Source organism: Saccopteryx leptura, chromosome 4 (genome assembly GCF_036850995.1).
Source record: "Saccopteryx leptura isolate mSacLep1 chromosome 4, mSacLep1_pri_phased_curated, whole genome shotgun sequence".
NCBI lineage: Eukaryota > Metazoa > Chordata > Mammalia > Chiroptera > Emballonuridae > Saccopteryx > Saccopteryx leptura.
Genome location: NC_089506.1, coordinates 219,753,460 through 219,773,904, shown reverse-complemented (window position 1 = coordinate 219,773,904; position 20,445 = coordinate 219,753,460). Strand labels below are relative to the sequence as shown.

Here is a 20,445-nt window from a genome sequence, read left to right as displayed (position 1 = left end):
GGCTCGTGGCCGCAGCTCTGTCTGCTTTTCCACCAGAAAACGTGGAGCGCTCTGGGCACCGTTGCTTCTTAGGCTTGCCCTGCAGTGGATGAGCTTTGCAAGTCGAGCTGGGACTCTCTGATTTTGTTCTCAATGGACCTGTCGTCCCTTTCTCTTGTGCACCTCGTCATTGTGTCCCAGGAGGTGCGTGCACGCCCCACCTCTGGCTGCCTGACCAGCCTTCTACGTTCTGAGCTCTGGAAGGCGGGATGACGCCCCCTCCCCTGGAGATAACCTCTCCAGGACTGACGGACTGGCTGGCTGATGTGGCAAAGGGGAATCAAGGTTGCCGGTCGAATTATGTTTGCTGACAGCGAACCTTGAGATGGGGGGGTCTTCTGGGTGGGCTCCGTGCAACCACGGGGGTCCTTTACCGTGGAAGAGGGAGGCAGGAGAGCTTGGGCCGCAGGGACGGCAGCAAGGGAGGGGCTCCACCTGCTGCTGCTGGCTTTGCAGCTAGGGGAAGGGTCCGTGAGCCGAGGAATTCAGGCAGGTGCTGGTGGCTGGAAGAGGAGAGGAAACGGACGCTCCCTCGGAGCCTCAGGAAGGCAGGCAGCCCTGCGCGGAGACCCTCGCAGGCTCCTGACCCGCAGAGCAGGGCAGCCCGCCAGCGGGCGGTCCTCGGTGACGGCCGCAGCTCACTCTCCTCAGACACCTCTCTCCGCCACCCTCTGTTTTCCCCTTCCCTTGGCTTTTTCTCCCTCTCTGGAAAATAGCACCCCCGGGCCTTTGAAGGTCTCTTGCCAAACAGCAACCCAGATGCCAACGTCCACTGTTTGCGCACGGTCCTCACGCTAGTTAGGGGGAAAACCGGACTTCTCCCACCGAGGGGTCCAACACACAGTGGCTGCAATGGGACGGGTGGTTTCTCTCCTCCGTCACGAGGTCCGCGTCCAGCATTGGCAGCGCTGCGTGGTGGCCAGGCACTCTGGGGGCACGCGCGGGAAGCAGTGAGTTCTTGCTCAGGTGGACGTATTTGAACAGCAGCCCTGTGCACTCGGCCAGTCTGGGCTGCGTGGGGACAGAGCTCAGGAGATCATTCAGAGACCCGGGTTCTGGTCTGTCCATCTTGCTGATCCTCTGTCCTCCAGGGACCTTGTTAGAAATGCAGAAAATCAGACCCCATCCCAGATTTCCTGAAACAGAATTTATCTATCTATTTAGCTATCTATCTATCTATCATCTATTTATATTTTTTTTAGTGGGAGGAGGGGAGGTAGAGAGACAGACTCCGTCATGTACCCCAACGAGGATCTACCTGGCAACCCCTGTCTGGGGCCAATGCTCCAATCAGCTGAGCTATTGTCGGTGCCTGGGGCTGACACTTGGACCAGCGGAGCTGCCGACAGAGGAGCAGAAAGAGAGAAGGGAGAGAGAGGGAGAGGGAGGAGAAGAGCTGGTCGCTTCTCCTGTGTGCCCTGACCGGGAATCGAACCTGAGATGTCTGCACATCAGCTTGATGCTCCTTCCACTGAGCCAGCTGGCCGGGACCAGAGAATTTCTATTTTGAGAACATCGTTAGGTAATTATGATACACAAAGGTTGAGAAACAGTTGCCTTAGCTCAAGCTTCTTCAACGTGAGCACTGTTGACATTTTGGGCCATGAGAGTTTTTGTTGTGAGGGCCATCCCGGGCATTGTAGGGCATCTCCGGTCTCTCCACTCCCGAGAGGCTAATCATTTGGACATCACCCCCCAAAATTAACAGCCCAAAATGTCTCCAGCTGGTGCCAAATGTCCCCTGGGGACAAAATGACTTCTGGTTGAAAACCTCCCCCTGCCTGAAGGGGTTTCTCCTGGGCACAGTCAGAGCCTGGAGCCCACCCTACAGACAGTCCAGCTGGAAGGACTCACAGAGAGGGGAGCAGCCTCGGAAGTCACGGCCTCCTGGCAGGCAGCGCGGAAGTGTCACTCAGCTTCCGCTGTCGTTGTGTTGAGGAGAACGTGGTTGTGTGGCCACATCCAGCTGCGGAGATGTCCGGGGAGCCCTCCGATGTCTCCGTGCCCAAGGAGGAGGAGGCAGGACCATCGGCTGCAGCTGCAGCAGTAACTCACGGTCGTGTCTCGTTGTAGTTCCTTGTCTTCCACTCTCTCAAGAAGAAAATCAGTTGGACAGTGAACTAAATTGAGAAGCCCATGTCGACTCACAAACATGAGGGGATATATATGCTCACAAACATTAGGGGATACTTTATAGCTTCATATTCATTTTGAAATATCCCCTAATGTTTGTGAGCTGTGTGTGTGTGTGTATTTGGCAACTGGAACACGGAACTATTTCACGAGGTTACAGGATACTTCAGAGCACCTAAAATTTACCAGGTTCACTAAGGGTGAATTTTGATACCCAGAGTTTGGTTGCTAGCTTCTCAACTTGACTCATGACTGTTACTCTCGCAGTTGTTTTTTTTTAAATCATATAGATACATTTGCCAGTATTGATTCTTTTACATGAGAATTATAGTTTCCTTTGATCATTTTAAAGACTATTACTAGAAATGGGTTTCTGAGAGAGAGAGAGAGAGCCATGTATACATGCCTGTATGTGTATTTATGTATGTAAGAGAGTGTGTGTGTGCACGCCTGCGCACGCCTGTCGGGCGACCATCCACCTGTCTGTGTCTCTGTGTCTCTATGTCTCTCTCTCTATCTGTGTATCTGGCAGTGCCCACCCTGGTGCCCAGGCTGCGGCAGTAGACTTCTGTTCTTATTCATGTTGGTGCTCTTGGCCCTCCCTAGTCAGCTCTTCGTACGGTCACTAGAGTAAGGGACCTTTTAAAGCAAACCACGGCACGCTCAAACTTTAAAATGTTCAGTGGTTGCCTGACCTGTGGTGGCGCAGTGGATAAAGCGTTGACCTGGAAATGCTGAGGTCGCCGGTTCAAAACCCTGGGCTTGCCTGGTCAAGGCACATATGGGAGTTGATGCTTCCAGCTCCTCCCCCCTGTCTCTCTCTTCTCTCTCTCTCTCTCTCTCTCTCTCTCTCTCTCTCCACTCTAAAATAAATAAATTAATAAAAAAAAAAAAAAAAATGTTCAGTGGCTTCTTGTGAACCTCCAAAAAAATCTTGTCCTGACTGCGGTCTGCCAGGCCCTACAGGATCTGACGCCTGTCCGCCTCTGCAGCCACATTCCTTTGCCTTCAGATCCCTTTGCGCCCGGGCCTGAGCCTCACAGGCCTCCTTGCTGTACCCGAGAACCCCGACACGGCCCTGCCTCAGGACCTTTGCACTTGTTGCTCCCTCTACTTGTCATGCCTTTTCCTTAGATAATTGCATGGCTTGTACTCACCCATCTCGTCAAGCCTCTGCTCAACCACGCCCTCCTCAGCCTGGCCTTTTCTTGCACCACCTGGACTGACCTTGTTCACTCCTAATGGTCAGAGCGCCAGTCCCTGGAAATTGCTGCAGGACGGCCATTCGTATTTACCTACGTTCCATCGTTACTTCAATGTCACCCAAATTAAGAACGGGTGTCTTCATGTCCCAGTTCTTCATTCTATCCCCATCCTGGTGGGAAGCTCTTGTTTGGATTTGGTGCTTACCAAATGACCTTGACCAGGCTGGGACCAATTTAAAATCATTATGTAACACTCAGCTATCCCTGTTATTTAAGTACACGGCCACTAGGTGGTGGTCATGTGACATCGGCTGAGTCCAAAGAAGGCCGTTTCCGTTTCCTGAGATGTCAGGTGTGAGGGGCTCCTGGCTCCTTCCAGCCTGGGGGGACCCTGCCTATTTGTCCCTGTACAACGAGAGGCTTTCTGAAACTTTCAGTCCACAGTAAACAGGCATCAGAACAGATGTTTGCAGCAGGTTTAAAACAAAATTCAAATCGAGTTGGGTACCTTCTTTTTCTGTACCCACTTCTTAGCCAATTTTTTTTAAAAGACTTTATTCAATTTTCAGAGAGGTGAGAGGGGGAGGGAAGAGGGAGAGAAAGAGAGAGAGAGAGAAAGAAGGGGGAGGAGCAGGAAGCATCAGCTCCCATATGTGCCTTGACCAGGCAAGCCCTGGGTTTCGAACAGGTGACCTCGGTGTTCCAGGTCGACGCTTTATCCCACTGCACCACCACAGGTCAGGCTTAGCCAAATTTTTTTTTTTTTTTTAATTTGAGTTCAGATACAGAGAGTATCGGCAAGTGGCGTTTTTCTTTCCTTTTCAGCGCTCCTATGGTGATCTGGATACGGACAAACCATGAACCTACCACATTGCCATAGATACGGGTTAAGACGTCTCGTATTAGGAAATGGTATCGTAAGACATACGCCAGGTCGTCAGCAGGTGTATTGCCCATTTCAAATCTGAAAACGGCTTGGCGATTTCAGCCAGCCAATCCCACGGCCTCACCCCGAACCTCCGGTCTCCTGATTTAGGATAAAACAGTGAGTTTGTAGTGACTGGTTCGCAGTCACTTACGAATCGCTGTGTCGAGAGCCCCTTCTCTAACTTGACCTTCAACCCTTGGCCGTGGTGCCCCTCGATTTTCTTGGCTTGTTTCTCACCAGTCTCTTTACCTCTCACCCACTGGGAGGAAGACGTTGCCTACAAGCAGAGCATATTAGAGAACGTTTTAAAGGGCAGTTTTCCCGTTGGTCGGAAACCTGGCTTTTGCGGTGGCGCTCTGTTGACTAAGGATTCTTCTGGTTAAAATACAAAACTTAGAGGTAAAATTTGAACCAAGCAATGAACCAAAAAGGAACGGAATGGCTTCTGTATCTGGGAGGTCCTGGGGGCGGGGTGGGTGGCCTAATTAGGGTCTACGCAATGTCACCAGACCTCTCATTGTTGGAGTCGCTGCCCCGGAAGCAGCCGGCTGCTCTCTGATGAAAGTCTGTCCCCTTGTGGTCCTCAGTGGTGCCGGTCCAGTTTTCTGGCCCCAAATGCAGCAGGAAGAGTGTGCCATCTTGGTCCCCGATGTCTCTGCCGATGCCTCGCTGGAGTTTCACTGTCTCCTTCGGGGGCCACAGACACATCCAGCAGCTGGTCTTGTCACCAGCAGGGGTGTGAGGCCGGAGGCTCTGCCTCCCTGGAGCAGAGGTAGGAGTCGACAGTTCTTCTGGGGGCCCCGGCTGACCTGTGAGCCTTTTCCCAAAGCCAGAGCAAGACACCGTCATCAAAGAAGGGAGTCCTCAGTTCTTCTGGGGGCCCCGGCTGACCTGTGAGCCTTTTCCCAAAGCCAGAGCAAGACACCGTCATCAAAGAAGGGAGTCGACAGTTCTCCTGGGGGCCCCGGCTGACCTGTGAGCCTTCTCCCAAAGCCAGAGCAAGACACCGTCATCAAAGAAGGGAGTCGACAGTTCTCCTGGGGGCCCCGGCTGACCTGTGAGCCTTTTCCCAAAGCCAGAGCAAGACACCGTCATCCAAGAAGGGAGTCGTCAGTTCTTCTGGGGGCCCCGGCTGACCTGTGAGCCTTTTCCCAAAGCCAGAGCAAGACACCATCATCAAAGAAGGGAGTCGTCAGTTCTTCTGGGGGCCCCGGCTGACCTGTGAGCCTTCTCCCAAAGCCAGAGCAAGACACCGTCATCAAAGAAGGGAGTCGACAGTTCTCCTGGGGGCCCCGGCTGACCTGTGAGCCTTTTCCCAAAGCCAGAGCAAGACACCGTCATCAAAGAAGGGAGTCGTCAGTTCTTCTGGGAGCCCCGGCTGACCTGTGAGCCTTTTCCCAAAGCCAGAGCAAGACACCGTCATCAAAGAAGGGAGTCGTCAGTTCTTCTGGGGGCCCCGGCTGACCTGTGAGCCTTTTCCCAAAGCCAGAGCAAGACACCGTCATCAAAGAAGGGAGTCGTCAGTTCTTCTGGGAGCCCCGGCTGACCTGTGAGCCTTTTCCCAAAGCCAGAGCAAGACACCGTCATCAAAGAAGGGAGTCGTCAGTTCTTCTGGGGGCCCCGGCTGACCTGTGAGCCTTTTCCCAAAGCCAGAGCAAGACACCGTCATCCAAGAAGGGAGGCGGAGGCGGATACCGAAACCACAGATGTCTGTTTCGAGGCTCCTCCGTTCAAATGTCAACTTTTACCGAAGTGTAACCGAAGGAAAGGGACTCCAGGAGTTAGGCTGGCTCCTGTGGTGTTGGGGGTGGGGGTGGGGGTGCTGTTCTGGGCCTTTCCACCGGGGTGGGCTCCCACAGCAGCTCAGAGCCGCCCCCCCCCCCACCTCTCTGCTGGGAGCGTCTGCCTCCTTTCACACAGAAAGGGAGCCAGGGAAGGCGGAGGAAAAGGAAGAAGAGAAGGAGGGGGATAGAACGCAAGGAAGGTCGGCTGTCTAGTCTCTGTGCCTGAGATGTGTGCAGCACTCAGAAATCGCTCACTATGTATTTAGAATATTTTCTATTTCCGTCACTTCCTGAACAACCCCTGGAAACGGCTGCAGATATTTAAAGGAGTTGCACATCTTCCTGGAGAATTCTTCGGCTAGGGAGCGAGATGGGTTTTTTTTTGTTTGTTTTTTTTATCACATTCAGTCTTTCCGTTCGGATCCACTGCAGGGAGAGAGGGAGACAGGAACTGGCATTTTGGTCTTCGTGTGACAACTCAGTGCCCGGGGCTTCTGGAGCGGCCCCGACTCTGTGTCATTTCACTCTTTCCATTGAAGGAAAGGCCTGAGAGAGAGACATACGTGTGACTTAATTTCTGATGCTCTTGGGAGATGTTTTATGGAAATAAATCCCCATTTCCCCCCACATCCTCTCCCCTCCCCCCGTAAACACCTCACTTTTGTCTGTGTCCAGGAGTCTTAGTGTGATATCCCACCTGTGTGTGAAATCAGACAGTTCTTCTTAGCTTTTTCTGATTTACTTATTTCACTTGGTTGAGTGTTCTCAAGGTCCATCCCTGTTGTTGTCAATGGCAATAAGTCGTCATTTCTTATGGCTGAGTGGTACCCCCCTTGCATCTATGCACCAGTTCTTCTTTATCCGGTCAAGGGGCACTTTGGTTGTTTCCATGTCTTGGCCACTGTGACTAATGTTGTGATGAACATGGGGCTGCATGTGTCTTTACGTACCAGTGTGTTTGAGTTTTGGGGGTATATACCCAGTAGAGGAATTGCTGGGTCATAAGGTAGCTCTATTTTAAAATTTTTGAGGAACCACCATACTTTCTTCCATAATGGTTGTACTACTTTACATTCCCACCAACAGTGGATGAGGGTTCCTTTTTCTCCACAGCCTCTCCAACACTTGTTATTACCTGTCTTGTTGATAATAGCTAGCTAATCTAACAGGTGTGAGGTGGTATCTCATTGTAGTTTTGATGGGTATTTCTCAAATAGCTAGTGAAGATGAGCATCTTTTCATACATCTATTGGCCATTTGTATTTCTTCCTGGGAGAAGTGTCTGTTCAGGTCTTCTCCCCATTTTTTAATTGGATTGTTTGCTTGTTTGTTGCTGAGCTTTGTGAGTTCTTTATATAGTTTGGATATTAACCCCTTATCGGAGCTGTTGTTTGTGAATGCGATCTTCTATTTAGCTGGCTGCCTTTTTGTTTTGCTGTCAGTTTCTTTTGCTGTGCAGAAGCTTTTTAGTCTGATATAGTCCCATTCATTTATTCTTGCTTTTACTTCTCTTTCCTTTGGGGTCAAATTCATAAATTGTCCTCTACGGCCAGAGGTCCATAAGTTTAGTACTTATGTTTTCTTCTATGTTCTTTATTGTTTCATATTTTATATTTAGGTCTTTGATCCATTTTCAATTAATTTTTGTGCAGGAGGACAAACTTGTATTCAAGTTTCACTCTTTTGCATGTGGCTTTCCAATTTCCCCAGCGCCATTTACTGAAGAAACTTTCTTTTCTCCATTAGGTGTTTTTGGCTCCTTTGTTAAAGATTATTTGTCCATATATACGTGGTTTTATTTCTGGGCTCTCGATGCTGTTCCATTGGTCTGTACGTCTGTTTTTCTGCCCGTACCATGCTGTTTTGGTGACCGTGGCTCTGTCGTATAATTCGAAGTCAGGCGGTGTGATACCTCCAGCTCCATTCTTTTCCTTCAGGATTGCTTTGACTAATTGTTTTTTTTTTGTATGTTTTTTTTTTTTTATGGTTCCATACAAACCTGGTGATTTTTTGGTTATATTTCGGTAGAAAAATCACATTGGGATTTTGATGGAGATAGCATTAAATCTGTGTATTGCTTTGGGTAATCTGGCCCTTTTAACTATGTTGATTCTTCCAATCCATGTACATGGGGTATTTTTTCCACTTTATCATGCCTTTTTCAATTTGTTTGAATAATGTTTTGTAGTTTTCAGTACACGTGTAGGTCCTTCACATTCTTTGTTAAGTTTATCCCTAGGTATTTTATTTTATTTTTGTTGCAATTGTAAATAGAATCGTGTTCTTTTTTCTTTTTTGTGAGTTCATTTTCTGAAGTTTCACTTTTGGCAGATAGGAGAGCGGTGGCCTTTTATACATTGATTTTCTGTCCTGCGACTTTCCTGGATTGGCTTATTGTTACTAGGGAGTTTTTAGTAGCAGTTTTGAGTGCTTATGTGAATCAAGGGCACCCCCAGTGTGCTCCTGCCCCCCCTTTGCATCACTTCATCCTCACAGTGACCCCTCTTGAGTGAGGGCGCTATACTTCTGTGGAAACTGAGGCAGAGGGAGTTGAAGAATGACCCCAGAGACCCACAGGTCATTATGGCGGTGACCTGTACTCGAACAGAGGCATTTAGGGTGCACCCTTTGGGCCACCATCTTGTCAGTCGTGCGCTGCTTCTCGGAGAGAAGGTGCTGAGGGCTCAGTCCCCCCCCAACCCCTCACCCCCCCCCCCCGCTCCGTGATGCAGCCGCAGGGCCCGGCTGTTCCCCGTGTTGTCTGCAGACAGAGTTGTGAAGGTTTAGAACAGGGGTCCCCAAACTACGGCCCGCGGGCCGCATGCGGCCCCCTGAGGCCATTTATTCGGCCCCCGCAGCACTTCTGGAAGGGGCACCTCTTTCATTGGTGGTCAGTGAGAGGAGCATAGTTCCCATTGAAATACTGGTCAGTTTGTTGATTTAAATTTACTTGTTCTTTATTTTAAATATTGTATTTGTTCCCGTTTTGTTTTTTTACTTTAAAATAAGATATGTGCAGTGTTCATAGGGATTTGGTTATAGTTGTTTTATTTTATAGTCCGGCCCTTCAATGGTCTGAGGGACAGTGAACTGGCCCCCTGTGTAAAAAGTTTGGGGACCCCTGGTCTAGAAGCCACTTCCGCGGCCGGACGTCAGGTCCGCCTCTTAGAAAACAGCTCCGTGGCTGTGTTCTGAGGCTGCCCGGGAAGTGAAGGCACGTATTCTGATGCCGTGGAGGACGGGGGATCATGTCCACTGCCCCCTGGAGTTGGGGCGTGGAGGTCTCAGCACCCTGGGGAACTTCAAAGAGTCCTATTGATTTTCCAAGCCCGGCTGTGAGCTGGCGGCCCCAGAGACCCCAGGGGCTCAGCGCCCTCCTCCACGCAGGGCGCAGGGCGGCCGGCCCGGGAGTTGCTCTGGGCTGTGTTTTTTCTTTTCTTTCTTTTTTTTTTAAGAGAAAGGGAGAAAAGCCCTGCAGTGGAGGCTATTTCGAGGCAGTGTGAGGGGTGAGATGCCGCTCTCTGACCTGTGGCGTTGCTTGTGTGATGTCTCTGCAGGAGGGGCCGGTGGCAGAGACCCTGTCTCGCTCTTTCCTCTTTCCTGGCCCCATTCTTGTTCCTCACAAATAGCCCCCCCCCCCCCGAGGCTGACAACTGCCTCTGGAAAGGTTTTCAGGAACAGTGCCTTGGTTAAAACTTGAGTAATAACATCACTCCCCTGTCGCAGAGCCCGTGACGGGGACGCTCCTGCTCTGGATGAAGTCAGGGCCAGGTCCCCGGCATGGAGGGGCTGGTCTGCCGACGCCTGGGTCCTCCGATAAACATGGCCCCCTTTGGACGTGCCTGGCTACACCGTGTGACCCGCACCCGTGGCAGAGCCCGTCCCGGGTGGTGGCAGTGGCTCTTCCGGGGCATTGCCCCTCTTCTCGCCCGTGTGGCACACCACGGCACACCATGGCACGCCGACTCGACGCTTCTTATGCCCTCCAAGAACTTCGACATGTACCATCTCCCCAGACAGTCCTCCTGACGAGCCCGTGAGAGAGACTCCTGCTCTTCTTCTATTTATTTATTTATTTATTTATTTATTTTTTTCTGTATTTTTCTGAAGCCAGAAACGGGGACAGTCAGACAGACTCCCGCATGCGCCCAACCGGATCCACCTGGCACGCCCACCAGGGGGCGACGCTCTGCCCCTCCAGGGCATCGCTCTGTTGCAACCAGAGCAACTCTAGCGCCTGGGGCAGAGGCTATAGAGCCGTCCTCAGCGCCCGGGCCATCTTTGCTCCAATGGAGCCTTGGCTGCGGGAGGGGAAGAGAGAGACAGAGAGGAAGGAGAGGGGGAGGGGTGGAGAAGCAGATGGGCGCCTCTCCTGTGTGCCCTGGCCGGGAATCGAACCTGGGACTCCTGCACGCCAGGCCGACGCTCTACCACTGAGCCAACCGGCCAGGGCCTCTGCTCTTCTTCTAAATGGTCATTGTCGTAATAACCACAAAACGTAAAAGTCAGCGTCCTGCCGGTTGGTCAGTACCCGGCACGGGAGTGCTGAGGTCGTGCGTGCTGTTGGGAGACAGCTCTCCGGGACTTGCCGTCGTCTGAGTCTGGCTCTGTATCCGCTGAACTTCATTTTCCTTGACAATAAGTCAGCAACATCGTCACATAACACAGAGAGAGAGAGAGAGAGACTGCTCTCGTCTCCAGTTTACACACGAGGAAGCTGAGGCCGGGGAGGTCAGGGAGCTGGCCCAGGGCTTGGTCTGCAGCTCACGGCACCTCACTCTCGGAGTGCGTCCTCATCTTCCTCACTGCCCGACCCCTAGGGTTCAGTACTTCCCCTGAATTATCATGTAAAACATGTCCAGTGAGACGATTAGAAAATACTGACAGTACAAGACATTCTGTCGCCGGAGGTCGCTGTCACTAACAACCAGAAGGTCGCCATCGCTAATAACTTAGTGTCAGGCCTTCATAATATTTTTTTTTGATAATGACAAAATATAGATAAATCGTTTTATTTCTTTTTCAAAATGTTATTTTATAAAATAATTTGCTTTTTTTTTTTTTTTTTCACTTAAAAGTGTATCGTGAACATCTTCCGGTGCCTAAAATACATTTTTATAAGTAAAAGTAATACGGGCAGTGGGCTCTACTCCCAACATGAGGGCGCGACCGCGACCAGGTTACGGAAATAAACTGAAGAACGAAACAAAAGAGGCCCCCTGTACCCCCAAAGCAGCAGTACAGTGACAAGAAGGAAAATGCTGGCGTAGCGGAAGGCCACATGGATACATTGTAATAATGTTGGGATGGCACCAAAGAGGCCTTTCACACCAAGACGGCAAAACATCGACCACCTAGAATCCATGCGGGAAAGAGAGACAGGTGGATTTTCACCCCGGAAACGTGACGTTCGTGTGCGGGAGAAGCCCCGGCGGCAGAGCGGGTGGGTCCGCTCAGGCTGCCGTGGCCAAGCGCACAGCTGGAGGCGTACACGATAGAAACATGTCTCTCGCCGGCCTGGAGGCCGGGAGTCCCCGGCACGGCGTGGTCTGCGATGGTTCCCTCCCAGACCGCTCTCTCTGACTCGCAGGGGAGGCCCTCTCTCCTCCTCCCTGTGTCTCCCCACGGTCTCCCCTCTGTGTGTCTGTGTCCGCATGTCCTTCTAAGGACACCAGTCCTATTGGACCAGGGCTCACCTTCGTGACCTCACTTTACGTTCATCGCCCCCCCTGAAAGATGCTGTCTTCGAGTCCATCCTGTCCTGGGGTGCGGAGGGCTGGGGCTTTCTCACGCGAGTCGGTGAAAGGCAGGCGAGGACCCTGGAAGACGCACTTGCCAGTGTGGGTCTAAGGCCACGACGGGCTCTGCTGGGTGCTTCCTGGATGCCCCTGCCACCTCTGCTTGTCCTCACTCCTCCTAATGTGCTCCGACTTGGGGACCCCTCTCCCCCGGCTTTGCATATCTCCGTGCTAATCCACTAAGAACTGTCATTAAAGTTTCCTTCTGAGAAGCCAATCTTAGAATGAAAATAAACCCGCTATTATTTATATAAAAGCAACATGAGCAGGTATTAAACGAAAAAGACACTGACAAATGAATGGAAGTGGAAGACATCGCCTCTCTCGAAGGCATGTTTCCTGGGTCCTGGGTCCTGTGTCCTGCGTCCTGCGTCCTGTGTCCTGCCCTGTGGCCGCACTCCCGGCAGGGAGCCGCTGTCCACAGCCCGCTGGGCTGTGTTTCTGCCCCTTGGGGCTGTCAGCACAGTCGGGGGAGGGGGGATGTAGTCCTTGACAGTCTGGTGACACGGGGCAGGTGTGATCGATGCCACGAAGCCTGCCGCCCTACGGGTGACAGTTAATGCCCCGTGCCAGCTCGCCCTCTGTCTCCTAGGCTAAGTGCTGGGCTTCATCTCTGCAGGACGCCAGGAGGTGGGCCTGCTATGGTCCACTCTTCAGCTGGGCAGCTCCAGCTTGGAGATGTCCGGGAACTTGCTCACGGGCGCAGAGCTGGGAAACGCTAAGGCCAGAGCCGTGGGGACCCGCCGTTAGCTCACCAGCACTTTCTATGACACGGCACAGAGGTCAGGTCCCTTCACTGTGAGGTCGACACTGTGCTTCTCCGGCAGGCTGTGTCCTGAAGGAGTGGCCACCGCGCTCCGGAGGGACAGCTCCGCCGACTCCCGCCCTTCGTGTTTACAAACAAGGTGCGGGGGTGTGGGGGGTGCGGGGGTGTGGGGGTGGGGTGCTCTGTGATCCCCGGGCGCGTGTCTGTAGAGGAAATGGACAAAGCGCATACTTTCTAAAGCGAGACACCCTTTGATGTATTTTGATAAGTTGTCATCACACAGTCATCTCATTGCTAAGTTCTCCAGAAAGACCCCCACCTCGCCTCCAACTGAGGACGACAGCGGGTTCATACAACTGAGCCCCCTCTCTGCCCCGGGCACCTGCTGGCTCTGAATAAAAGCTTTTAATAATGAGACGGCTCCCATGTACAATGACCACGGGATGGAATAACACGAGCGGTGGAGTGTGGTGATCGCTCTCGGATGCTCTTACTTAGAGTTTCGTGTCTGTTATCAGAATAACACTCAATGCTCCTTTCTCTTCTGCACCCGGGGTGGGGGGGGGGGGTAAATACTTCTTTTCTCTCTCTGAACCGCTGATGAATCGCTTTTCTCTACCGCTTGAGACTTCACCGTGAGGCAGAAGATTCCCCTTTTCAACGTCCCCCGAGCGGATTTAAGCGGAAGTGACAGGATTGCTTTAGCGCTGGGGCAAGATGAGGTTTTCGAGAGGTGGTTAGAGATGGGGGGCGGGGAGGCACTCAGTGTGTCCAGTGTGGGAGCGTCCAGCCGTCCTGTCCAAGTGCTCAGTGTGTCCAGTGTGGGAGTGTCCAGCCGTCCTGTCCGAGTGCTCAGTGTGTCCAAGTGCTCAGTGTGTCCGAGCGCTCAGTGTGTCCGGTGTGGGAGCGTCCAGCCGTCCTGTCCGAGTGCTCAGTGTGTCCGAGTGCTCAGTGTGTCCAAGCGCTCAGTGTGTCCGGTGTGGGAGCGTCCAGCCGTCCTGTCCGAGCGCTCAGTGTGTCCGGTGTGGGAGCGTCCAACCGTCCTGTCCAAGCGCTCAGTGTGTCCAGTGTGGGAGCGTCCAGCTGTCCTGTCCGAGCGCTCAGTGTGTCCGGTGCGGGAGCGCGCAGCTGTCCTGTCCGAGCGCTCAGTGTGTCCAAGTGCTCAGTGTGTCCGAGTGCTCAGTGTGTCCGGTGTGGGAGCGTCCAGCCGTCCTGTCCGAGCGCTCAGTGTGTCCGGTGCGGGAGCGCGCAGCTGTCCTGTCCGAGCGCTCAGTGTGTCCAAGTGCTCAGTGTGTCCGAGCGCTCAGTGTGTCCGGTGTGGGAGCGTCCAGCCGTCCTGTCCGAGTGCTCAGTGTGTCCGAGTGCTCAGTGTGTCCAAGCGCTCAGTGTGTCCGGTGTGGGAGCGTCCAGCCGTCCTGTCCGAGCGCTCAGTGTGTCCGGTGTGGGAGCGTCCAACCGTCCTGTCCAAGCGCTCAGTGTGTCCAGTGTGGGAGCGTCCAGCTGTCCTGTCCGAGCGCTCAGTGTGTCCGGTGCGGGAGCGCGCAGCTGTCCTGTCCGAGCGCTCAGTGTGTCCAAGTGCTCAGTGTGTCCGAGTGCTCAGTGTGTCCGGTGTGGGAGCGTCCAGCCGTCCTGTCCGAGCGCTCAGTGTGTCCGGTGCGGGAGCGCGCAGCTGTCCTGTCCGAGCGCTCAGTGTGTCCAAGTGCTCAGTGTGTCCGAGCGCTCAGTGTGTCCGGTGTGGGAGCGTCCAGCCGTCCTGTCCGAGTGCTCAGTGTGTCCAAGTGCTCAGTGTGTCCGAGCGCTCAGTGTGTCCGGTGTGGGAGCGTCCAGCTGTCCTGTCCGAGTGCTCAGTGTGTCCAAGTGCTCAGTGTGTCCGAGCGCTCAGTGTGTCCGGTGTGGGAGCGTCCAGCCGTCCTGTCCAAGCGCTCAGTGTGTCTGGTGTGGGAGCACGCAGTCGTCCTGTCTGAGTGCTCAGTGTGTCCGAGAGCTCAGTGTGTCCGGTGCGGGAGCACACAGTCGTCCTGTCCGAGTGCTCAGTGTGTCCAGTGCGGGAGCGTCCAGCTGTCCTGTCCGAGCGCTCAGTGTGTCCGGTGCGGGAGCATGCAGTCGTCCTGTCTGAGCACTCAGTGTGTCCGGTGCGGGAGCGTCCAGCCGTCCTGTCTGAGCGCTCAGTGTGTCCGAGTGCTCAGTGTGTCCGAGTGCTCAGTGTGTCCGAGTGCTCAGTGTGTCCGAGTGCTCAGTGTGTCCGGTGCGGGAGTGTGCAGTCGTCCTGTCCGAGCGCTCAGTGTGTCCAGTGCGGGAGCGCGCAGTCGTCCTGTCTGAGCACTCAGTGTGTCCGGTGCGGGAGCATGCAGTCGTCCTGTCTGAGCACTCAGTGTGTCCGGTGCGGGAGCGTCCAGCCGTCCTGTCTGAGCGCTCAGTGTGTCCGAGTGCTCAGTGTGTCCGAGTGCTCAGTGTGTCCGAGTGCTCAGTGTGTCCGAGCGCTCAGTGTGTCCGAGTGCTCAGTGTGTCCGAGTGCTCAGTGTGTCCGGTGCGGGAGCGCGCAGTCGTCCTGTCCGAGTGCTCAGTGTGTCGGAGCGCTCAGTGTGTCCGAGTGCTCAGTGTGTCCGGTGTGGGAGCGCGCAGTCGTCGTGTCAGAGCGCTCAGTGTGTCCGGTGCAAGAGCGCGCAGTCGTCCTGTCCGAGTGCTCAGTGTGTCCCGTGCGGGAGCGCGCAGTCGTCGTGTCAGAGCGCTCAGTGTGTCCGGTGCGGGAGCGCGCAGTCGTCCTGTCTGAGTGCTCAGTGTGTCCGAGAGCTCAGTGTGTCCGGTGCGGGAGCACACAGTCGTCCTGTCCGAGTGCTCAGTGTGTCCAGTGCGGGAGCGCGCAGTCGTCCTGTCCGAGAGCTCAGTGTGTCCGAGTGCTCAGTGTGTCCCGTGCGGGAGCGCGCAGTCGTCGTGTCAGAGCGCTCAGTGTGTCCGGTGCGGGAGCGTCCAGCCGTCCTGTCTGAGCGCACAGTCGTCCTGTCTGAGCGCACAGTCGTCCTGTCTGAGCGCACAGTCGTCCTGTCCGAGTGCTCAGTGTGTCCCGTGCGGGAGCGCACAGTCGTCCTGTCCGAGTGCTCAGTGTGTCCGGTGCGGGAGCGTCCAGCCGTCCTGTCTGAGCGCACAGTCGTCCTGTCTGAGCGCACAGTCGTCCTGTCTGAGCGCTCAGTGTGTCCGGTGCGGGAGCGTCCAGCCGTCCTGTCTGAGCGCACAGTCGTCCTGTCTGAGCGCACAGTCGTCCTGTCTGAGCGCACAGTCGTCCTGTCAGAGCGCTCAGTGTGTCCGGTGCGGGAGCACACAGTCGTCCTGTCTGAGCGCTCAGTGTGTCCGGTGCGGGAGCGTCCAGCCGTCCTGTCTGAGCGCACAGTCGTCCTGTCTGAGCGCACAGTCGTCCTGTCTGAGCGCACAGTCGTCCTGTCCGAGTGCTCAGTGTGTCCGGTGCGGGAGCGTCCAGCCGTCCTGTCCGAGCGCTCAGTGTGTCCGGTGCGGGAGCGCGCAGTCGTCCTGTCCGAGTGCTCAGTGTGTCCAGTGCGGGAGCGCGCAGTCGTCCTGTCCGAGCGCTCAGTGTGTCCAGTGCGGGAGCGCACAGTCGTCCTGTCCGAGCGCTCAGTGTGTCCGGTGCGGGAGCCCACAGTCGTCCTGTCCGAGCGCTCAGTGTGTCTGGTGTGGGAGCGGGGCAGGTGGACGTGCCCGTTCCTGTGACAGCGCGAGCCGCTGCCCGCACACCTGTCTGCAGGCTCACCTGCGTGTGAGATCTTTTCCGGAGGCGCCCCTTCGTGGGGACGGCCCAGGTCTGAGGGAGCGCTGTCCGTCACCGTGGCTGTGACACAGGCTGCTGTGGGGGGTCTAGAGTTTTGTCGGGCACTTGACGGTCTGAAATAAGGACTGTGCTTCTTGGCCTTTGTCCTGCCTGGTGTGGCCGACGAGGTTCAGTGCGGGCCAGCGGGACTGGAGAGTGGACGCTGGGTGTGACTTCTGAGAAAGGGCATTCCGGGGACACTCTTCTCCACGTTGACCAGAAGGCCGAATGAGCCGTTGAAGATCAGAGGAATCTTACGCCGCGGTGGGAAAGCCCCTGTCTTGCGAAAGACGGAGAGGAGACAGAAGGGGCCCGAGGGCTCGCTGTCATGAGCCAGAGCTCGGTTTCTGTGTCACTCCAGCCTCGTGATGGCGGTTTTCAGTTGCCCGTGGCCAAACTCAGCTGTTATGGGTACAGGTGCCGTCTGCGTTCCAGAGGTCGTGGGAAGCGTTTTAGGTAACTCATCTTAGGAACTCTCGTTGTTGTCCATATTTTAGAAGTGAGGAAACTGAGGCTTAAAGAAGGGAGAACTGCCGGTGACTTGTCCAAGGTGACACAACTTGAGTTGTGATTGACCCAAGATTTTAACCCGTCTGGCTCCAGAACCTGTGCCTTCAATCCGTCTCCCTTCCAGCAATCATGCCAACATTTGTTCCCCCAATTCCTGTTGATGGCCCCCCTGTGTGCCAGGCTCTGGGTGTGGTGCTAGGGCGCACTGGTGGGCAGAAGCCACTGATTCTTGCTCTTGTGGCCGTTGGCTTCCAGTGGAGAAGCCATACGATCAGTCAAGGTCAACAACGTTAAAATTCTGCGCCCAGTGAGTGCCGGGAGGGGACAGGCTCTAACAAAGGGTGGAATTTGAGCATATAACAAGAGGTCTAACCTTCTGGGGGTTGGAGAGACTGGGGAGACTCTCTTAAGGGAATGGCATCTGAAGAATGAGGAGGAGTCAAGGGGTGTGCGTGTGCGTGTGTGTGTGTGTGTGTGTGTGTGTAAGAGGGCAGTTCGAGCAGAGGGAATAGCCAGGTGCAACGACCTCAGGGCGGGAAGGCGGAGGGCGTGTTGGGAGGTCTGGAAGCCCACAGCGCTGGAGCCCAGTCCGAGAGGGAGGCGTGGCTGAGGGTGAAGTTGGCGGGGGGATCGCTGTGCAGGGCTTTGTAATAATACATGTTGCAGATTTGGGGCTTCATCCTGAGAGAGGGAGATGGAGGGCTGTTCAGTGATTTCAGCAGACAGGTGACGCAGTCAGGTTCCTGCTTGGGGACGATCAGCCTGGTTGCCGTGTAGGGAGTCCCCTGGGAACTATGTAGGGGGGGGGACCTGCCATCGTACAGGAGGGGTTCCTTCTGGTGGCCCAGACTAGGAAGATGGCCGTGAAGAAGGAAAGGATTGGACGATGTCAAATGATACTCAGCAGGCAGAACTGAAAGGCTCGGATGTTGCCTTGTCTCTGGGGGACGGCGGGAGAGGGGAAGTCAGCAGGAGGTCCGAGGTGTCCGGCCAGCGTCACTGCATGGGAGAAGGGTGACTTTATTCCCCGAGACATGAGCACAGGAGAAGAGCAGGGGTGAGGCAGAGAGGACTCCTGCTCCACGAACCCGTCCGGCATGCCCTGCGCCCTCGACCTCTGGGGAGCGGCTAGTCCAGTCGTGTGGCTTTCCGTCGGATCTCCCCTCAGAGAAACCCAGCTGCCGTGGCCGCAGCACGCCGCGCTGCGGTGTGACCTCGGGCTTGGGGCAAGCTCGGGCTGGTGACCACGGCTTCCCCAGTGAGGTCCCTTGTTGTTGGTCGTTGAAGGTTGAAGGTGAAGGGGACTTGCCTTTAGAGTCTTGGAGCAGGAAGGGTGGAGTGCTGTAGATGTTTCTGGTCACATTCCAGCCTGTGGAGAAAGCTGTGTACAGTGGGAGGTACACAGGAGAGAGAGAGAGAGAGAGAGAGAGAGAGAGAGAGAGAGAGAGAGAGAGACCCACACACACACAGCCCTTATTTTGTTGAATTTTTTTTTTTTTCATTTTTCTGAAGCTGGAAACGGGGAGAGACAGTCAGACAGACTCCCGCATGCGCCCGACCGGGATCCACCCGGCACGCCCACCATGGGGCGACGCTCTGCCCACCAGGGGGCGATGCTCTGCCCACCAGGGGGCGATGCTCTGCCCATCCTGGGCGTCGCCATGTTGCGACCAGAGCCACTCTAGCGCCTGAGGCAGAGGCCACAGAGCCATACCCAGCGCCCGGGCCATCTTTGCTCCAATGGAGCCTTGGCTGCGGGAGGGGAAGAGAGAGAGAGGAAAGCGCGGTGGAGGGGTGGAGAAGCAAATGGGCGCTTCTCCTGTGTGCCCTGGCCGGGAATCGAACCCGGGTCCTCGGCATGCTAGGCCAACGCTCTACCGCTGAGCCAACTGGCCAGGGCCTGTTGAAATTTTTTTTGTTGAAACTCTTTAATCCAGGGGTGCCTGAGACCCGCTCTGTCTAAGACCTTTCTAGTGACTTGAGCCAATACGTTTCCTTTGCTCTCTGAAGCTTGGGGTAAGTTTCCTATACCTTCATCTGGACCACTGATTAATCAGGGGAGATAATGAGTTCAGTTTCAGAAATGTTGAATTTCACGTGGTTTGAAGACATCTATCTCTATCTAGCTTTCAGATAGTTGGCTGTACATCTCTGAGCCCAGGAGAGAAGACAGGGCTAGCGGGTGCACGTTTGGAGAAGTGTCTACATAGAGGTGACAAGCAAAGCCATGCTCAAGATGGTTTTTGCACACGGACCGAGTACCTGGTGGAAAGAGAGGAAGGCTTAGCGTTAGGCTTGGAAATCGGGTGGAGATACATAAAGATGAGAGAGCCAGAGATGTAGGAGGCTGGTGAGAAAAGAAAATGCATTTCCCGGCACTCAGGGTTTTGAAAAGGAAGGAGTGAACATCTCTGCTGAGAGTCACTAACGGATCTTCTAAAACCGGGTCTGAAAAATGTCTATTTGATTTATAGAAAGCTGGAGGAAGAGTGACTTTTAAGATGCATACTAGCATCTGAGAGCTGGGAGCCAACATCACAGATATCTCTGACGGTTCAGAGAGAGAAAGAGAGTGGGGGGGGGGAGAGAGAGAGAGAAGTGGGTCGGCTTGAGTTTTAGTTCTTGGGGGCTGGGGGAGGCAGGAGTGGGGGCATGAGCCTCCCCTGTGACAGACGTGTGAGGCATCCCCCTTCCTCGCCAGGTGCTGTAGAGACCGGGCGGGGGGGGGGGGGGGTCAGTAACACGCATGTTTCTCTCCGTGGAACTCGGTCTAGGTGGGAAGACAGACCAGCAAAATGCCAACCACCGTTCAGACTAATAAATGCAGAACGCGTCAGTCCGGATGCTTTTAGCCGTGAGCAAGAAAAACCTAACGAACAGTGACATAGGGTATTTAGATTTCACTCGGCGTGAAATCTGGCTCGGTGGTCCCAGGATAGATGCAGCAAATTACCGTGTGTGAAGGGGTCAGGCTGGCTGCCGCCTCCAGGGCTCCCCAGCGAGCCTGTTGCGTTTGGAACGGTGGCTTGTTGATCACGACCCCGGGTTGGGGGCCCCGGGGGGGGGGGAAGGAGAGGGTGGCGGCTGCGGCTCCAGCCTCACGCTCTTGCACGCGAGTGTGCGAAGGAGCCAGGAGGAGTGTGACCACCTTACTGTCCCTTGGGCAGCGTTTTTCTTCCATAAGGGAGAAAGTTCCCTCGGAAGACTCTAGTGTATTTCCTCTGTCTCCTACTGGTCACGAATGGGCCGGGCTCATTTCTGACATTATCCATTTATTCACCCGTGGGGCACCGTTGTAGGTACGGGATGCGCTCAGTGACTAAGACAAGGGGATTCCCGAGGGAAGCAACAGGGAAGCTGGAAAGTAAGGGGCGCGTAAGGCTTCATTCGTTGTTTAAACTCAGCGCCGGTGGTGAGGGAAGAGCGTTCGGCATCGGGAACAGAGTAGACGGAGGCTCGGAGGAG

General features: G+C 54.7%; 1 protein-coding gene and 1 non-coding gene across 2 annotated transcripts in view; one reads left to right on the top strand and one right to left on the bottom strand.

Moving 5' to 3' along the window:
* Nucleotides 1-20,445, top strand: part of HS3ST4 (heparan sulfate-glucosamine 3-sulfotransferase 4) — a 399,813-nt gene that overhangs the window by 12,164 nt on the left and 367,204 nt on the right. The window lies entirely within an intron of this gene.
* Nucleotides 18,805-18,880, bottom strand: TRNAA-AGC (transfer RNA alanine (anticodon AGC)). The gene has a single exon. It is a non-coding gene; the product is annotated as a tRNA-Ala (tRNA).